This window comes from Chenopodium album, chromosome 4 (genome assembly GCF_948465745.1).
Source record: "Chenopodium album chromosome 4, dcCheAlbu1.1, whole genome shotgun sequence".
In the NCBI taxonomy this organism is placed as follows: Eukaryota; Viridiplantae; Streptophyta; class Magnoliopsida; order Caryophyllales; family Amaranthaceae; genus Chenopodium; species Chenopodium album.
In genome coordinates this window covers 33,485,155-33,490,526 of record NC_137837.1, presented here as the reverse complement: position 1 = coordinate 33,490,526, position 5,372 = coordinate 33,485,155, and the positions used below count along the sequence as shown (strand labels likewise).

Below are 5,372 nucleotides of genomic sequence, written 5' to 3'. Positions count from 1 at the left end.
TTTTTTTGTTCAATCTCCTATAATCAATGCACATTCTCAACCCGGTGACCGTCCGGGTGGAGATTTCCTCTCCCTTTTCATCCTTGATTATGGTCATCCCACCCTTCTTTGGAACTACATGAACCGGGCTAACCCGTTTGCTATCGGAGATAGCATAGATGATGCCCGCCTCACGTAGTTTCAAACTTTCTTTCTTCACAACCTCTTGAAGGTTGGGGTTCAACCTTCTTTGAGGTTCAATGGAGGTGGAATGATCATCTTCAAGATGAATACGATGCATGCATAAAGAAGGGATAATACATTTAATATCATCAATGTTATACCCTATCACATCCCTATATTTCCTTAAAACATCAAGAAGTTTTTCTAAATTAAGTCCATCTAGGGTAGCATTGACAATAATAGGGTATTTTCCCTCCTTATCAAGAAAACCATATTTCAAAGAAGGGGGAAGGGGCTTGAGTTCTACCTTGGGAGGAGGCTTAGAACTCTCCTCCAATTTCTCCTCCTTGGACTCAAGCTCAGTCTCAACTTGTTGTTCAACTTCCTCCCTTGAGGATTCCTCCATTGCCATGACAAATTCTTTAGCCTCTTGAGAGTGGAACTCTTATTTGCATGTAAGGGCTTCTATCATTGGATCTTGAGGCCTCATCACGACCCTCCCCAAGCGATCTAGCTCCTCATTCACAACATCTACTCTATAGCATTTTTCAACGATGGGGGTCTTGAGCAACTTAGAAAATTCAAAGACAATCTTTTCATCGGCCACTTCACAAGTGATGGTGTTGTTCTTACAATTAATGACCGCCCCCAAAGTTTTAAGAGCTTCACGTCTCAAAATCAAAGGAGTGTTAACATCCTCCTCCATATCCATCACTACAAAGTCACAAGGCACGTAGATGTGTCCCACTTGAATTGGAACATTCTCAAGCTCTCCACAAAGCAATTTCACCAATCAGTCGGCCAATTGAATTGTCTTCCTTGTAGGGATCATCTCTATATTGAGTTTTTGAGCAATGGATGGAGGGATTAAACTAACACTTGCTCCAAGATCGGCTAAGGCGCCCCTAGCTTCCATATTTCCAATTTTTACCGGCAAAGTGAAACTTCCCGGGTCTTTTTCCGTCTTGGGAATCTTATGTTGGACAAGAGCACTCACTTTATGTGGAAGGGTGATAAGCTCATCATTGAGCTTCCTCTTGTTGGTGAGAATATCTTTAAGGAACTTGGAATAAGATGGCATTTGTGTCATAACTTCAAGAAAAGGGAGGTTGATATGCAAATTCTTCATGACACTAAGAAATTTTGTGAACTTGTCTTTCAACTTCCTCTCAGCAAGCCGACCGGGAAAAGGAACCGGTCCATCATGATTCCTAGCCTCACTAGGAATTGAAGTTGTCTTCTCATTGTCAAGCTTCTTCTTCTCCGAACCTCCTTCTATGTCATCACCCTTTTCTCTCTCACCTCCCTTGTTTTCATTCACACTCTCCTCTCCTCCCTTAATTGTACTCATGGTGGGGACATGCTTGTACCAACTCTTTGAATCTCTCCCATGCTTCACTAAGACTTTCATCGACCTCTTGCTCAAATGATGCAATTTTCCTTCTCATTTCGGCGGTCTTCTCTTCGGAGATAAAGCGCTTCAAGAATGCCTTTACAACCTCCCTCCATGTTGTGAGAGTGTTAGGATTTACTTGCTTTAACCATTTCTTTGCTAGTCCGGTGAGAGATTGCCGGAAAAGGTGCGTATGAATGTTGTCATTGCGCACAATTCAAGGAATCGGTCCAAATGTTCAATAGGATCCTCACTTGCACTTCCGGAAAACTTCTCCGATTGGACCATTCGAGTATATTGTGGATGGATTGAGAAGTTAGTTTCCGTGACGGGTAGAAAAATCCCTCCCGTGAGCTCATAAGCCTCCGGATTTCCGAACTCACGAAACAAGACATCATTTTCTTGTCCTGCCATTGATTCGCATGGTGAACTTGAAGAGTAAGTATCACTCTCACTATCAACTATATCACCAAAACCTCTTCCCTCGTCTTGATAAAGCCTACAGACTTGTCTTAAGGTTCGGTTGATTTCGTGGTCAATTTGATGTGCGGGTGCTCCTTGAGACCTTCTAAGCAATCACCAAATCTAAGCAAACAATTAGCAATGACAAGGATGATAAAACAAAAAAACAAAAAGAAAAGAAAGCAAAATGACTCTAACAAAAGCAATAATATTCGCTAAACAAGCCGCTTCCCCGGCAACGGCGCCAAAATTTGATCGCGGATAGATAGGTCGTTATGGTACCACCTTAACCAAATTAATCATTTATAATACCTAAACCTACACTAAACTATTTAGTAGCAAGTAAAGGGTCGAACCACTAGGGAAGCACGCTAATTCAACATCAAATATCACTAATGCAAAAGTGAAAATGGGATTGTTTTTGTTGGTTTTGTTGAGTAGAACACTAAAACTACAAGTAAGCAAGAAAATGATGATTAAAATCAATAGAAAATGACGCTAGGGATACGAGGGTGTCAAATATGATTAGAAAGAGGAGAATAATGGTGATTATCATGAAACATATGCCAAAGAACACAAGATTCTACCTAAACAATTCATTCACATGCAATAGACTAGGCAAATCAATGAAAGAGGTCTACACTAATAAGGATCATTCTCATGCATCCTATTAGTTACAATCAAATTAAGAGAATAAAAAAGCACAATCCATAAAAACTCCACTTTAATAACTCATTCTCATGCAATCATTAAAATAGAGGTTATACTAATCTAGTTCAAATCACTTTCATGCATTTAAACTAGAAAACATCAAATAGAGTGCAACAATAATCCCAAGCTAATAAAAATCATGTCTTTCATCAATATATGGCATAAGTTCAATCCAACCATCATCATTCATCCAATATCAAGTCATATCTTCCACCCCCTTCCCCTAGCTAAAAGTTTAGCCTAGAGAAGGGAGATTAATCATAATATCAAAACTAGAAATAAACTCAAGAAACTCAAAACAAAACATGATTGAATCAATGAAATTAATAATAACTAGATAAACTAATAAGATTGACAAAAATAAGTAACAATAAAACAAAGAAATAATACTAAAGTAAAGGAGAAGAGATTACTAAAGAAAGGATTAAAGAAAGATGAAAACTTGGATACTTGCTTGATTGATGGAAGATTAAAACTTGAGCAAAGTTGAATACAATAAAGAAAGCTTGAATAACAATCTATTTTCTCTCTCTAGATTAGACTAATGTTCTATGGAATTAGTACTAAGCGTTTTATATTACAAAGAGTCCCGTCTATATATTTGTGGCTCCCCCTAAAAGAAAGAGACATGGACAACAAGGCGCAAATAAATCAGAAACCTAGCCGTGCGCGCCCACACACGACATATGCGCGCCCGCGCAGTAGGTGTGTGCGCCCTCTAAGCGTAGTGTGCGGCCGCAACTTTGAGGGTACGGGGAAAATAAGCGCGCCCGCGCATCAGGTGTGTGCGCTCGCACAGAAGACGCACAGCAAGTCGCGCAAATTATCTGGTTAGTCTTGTTTCTTTAGTCTGGCTGTGCGGGTTCTGACAGGGCTGCGCGCCCGCACAAAAGTCGCACATCACCCCGCGCACAACAGTTAGCTTGGCTTCTTGATATCCTCTTTCTTTCGGCACATAATACCTACAAAACCAAAGCATGGCAATCAAAATAAAAACAAAGCGAGAAGACAAAGAGAAGGGAAGATAAGGGAGAAAAGAAAAGAGGAAGCAAGACTAAGTAAAAATGCTTAGAAAAAGGGCCAAAAAAGTGCAAATGAGGGGAGAATCCTTAGAGAAAAAGGATAAAAGAGTGGCATAAATGCCACTCAACATTATCCCTCCTGACTTTCCCCCCGCTGCGAGCGGGATGGGTACTGCTGCGACTCTTGCTGCTGCGTCTGGGTCGGGCAGTAGTCGTCCCACTGAGGGTAGTGCATTTCTCCCTTTCCCGTGCAGGCCCCGCTCTGATTTCTTTGATCCTTATTGCGAGCGAGTGCTCACGCTGGATGGGGTTCCTTTATCCCATCTTACTCGCTTGAGGTTGCGCGTAATGCGCCATAAAATATTAGCTGATGTTGTCAAGGCTAATCCCCCTGACGTGTCTCTTGTTAGCCCCATTCCCCATGTTCAGCCTTTAAACAGTTTTGCTTGGTTTAATGACATGGCTGACATGCATCAATTTGATCATTAAGTAGTGTGAGGTGGAAATACTATGACTCCATCACCATCTCCTCACCCAGCAGTTCAATCAAGCAGGATGGCTGAGTCTCCTGGTGACCGCTCATATTACGACTATCAGCCTACTTATGTTGTGGAGCCCGTAGAGGAGGGCAAAACTGAATTTTTTCTGGACGACAAGTGTTATGCGCCCAAGAAATGTGTGTTGGAATCCCTATTGGCGCAAGGATGCTAAAGGCAAGATCTGGATGCTACTGGGCAGAAGTTCTATGGTTTTGGGGAGGGTTACAAGTTGGTTCTCCCCGCCGATGGTGCGAAGTTATCAGCTCCTCCCGCAGGTGATAAGTGACTTTTATGTCACTTTTAGGGTGTTTATTGAGTCGTATTCCGGCTTATTTTCTAATAATTTCACCTTTTATATCCTTTATTTCTATTATTTTATTATTCTTGTCTTTTATTCTTTATTTTGAGTATTTTTGTAATTTTCTATAGTTTTTAGTTTATTTTCGTGTTTTATTTTATTTTTCTTTCTTTTAATGTTTGTAGTTTAAGTCGTTAGTTTATATTTTTAATAATTTCTCTTTTTATCTCGTTTTATTATTTCTTTAGTTTTAGCATTTTATTATACTTATATATCTTATTTTATTTTACTTTATTTTATTTATTTTATTTTATTTTCCATTTCACCCTCGTGATGTTTTTGGTTGTAGGTGTTTTCGGGTCCGTGGTCGATCGGGTTTCAAAGTCAAATTTGTGTTCGGAGGTCAAGGTTCGAAGCAAATGTTCTAGCTGCTGCCCTCTTGCTAGCAGCTTAACATACACCGCACCCTTTCTAAACCTACACCACACAATCCCCTGCTCCCTACTTTCGTCAACAACACCAACAGCAACAGCAACAAATCACCCCAATCCAACCATCAGCCACAACAGCTGCACCCTTAATCATCACCCACGCAAACCACCTGCAACCACTACCTCTGCCACCATTTTAACCCACATCACACCACCAGCCACAACAATAACAGCAACCACCAGCAATCACCACCGCCAACTCCCAATTCGAGTCCCAGCCACCGTCACACACTCACCAACAACCCCAATTACAGCAGCCACCAACGCCCTTCGCAACCTTCCCCTGCTTCTCCA

At 40.9% G+C, this 5,372-nt stretch overlaps 1 non-coding gene across 1 annotated transcript; it reads left to right on the top strand.

Moving 5' to 3' along the window:
- The first annotated feature begins 1,505 nt into the window (after nt 1-1,505).
- Nucleotides 1,506-1,613, top strand: LOC145629532 (small nucleolar RNA R71). The gene has a single exon (XR_014111698.1). It is a non-coding gene; the product is annotated as a small nucleolar RNA R71 (small nucleolar RNA).
- Nucleotides 1,614-5,372: the final 3,759 nt, after the last annotated feature.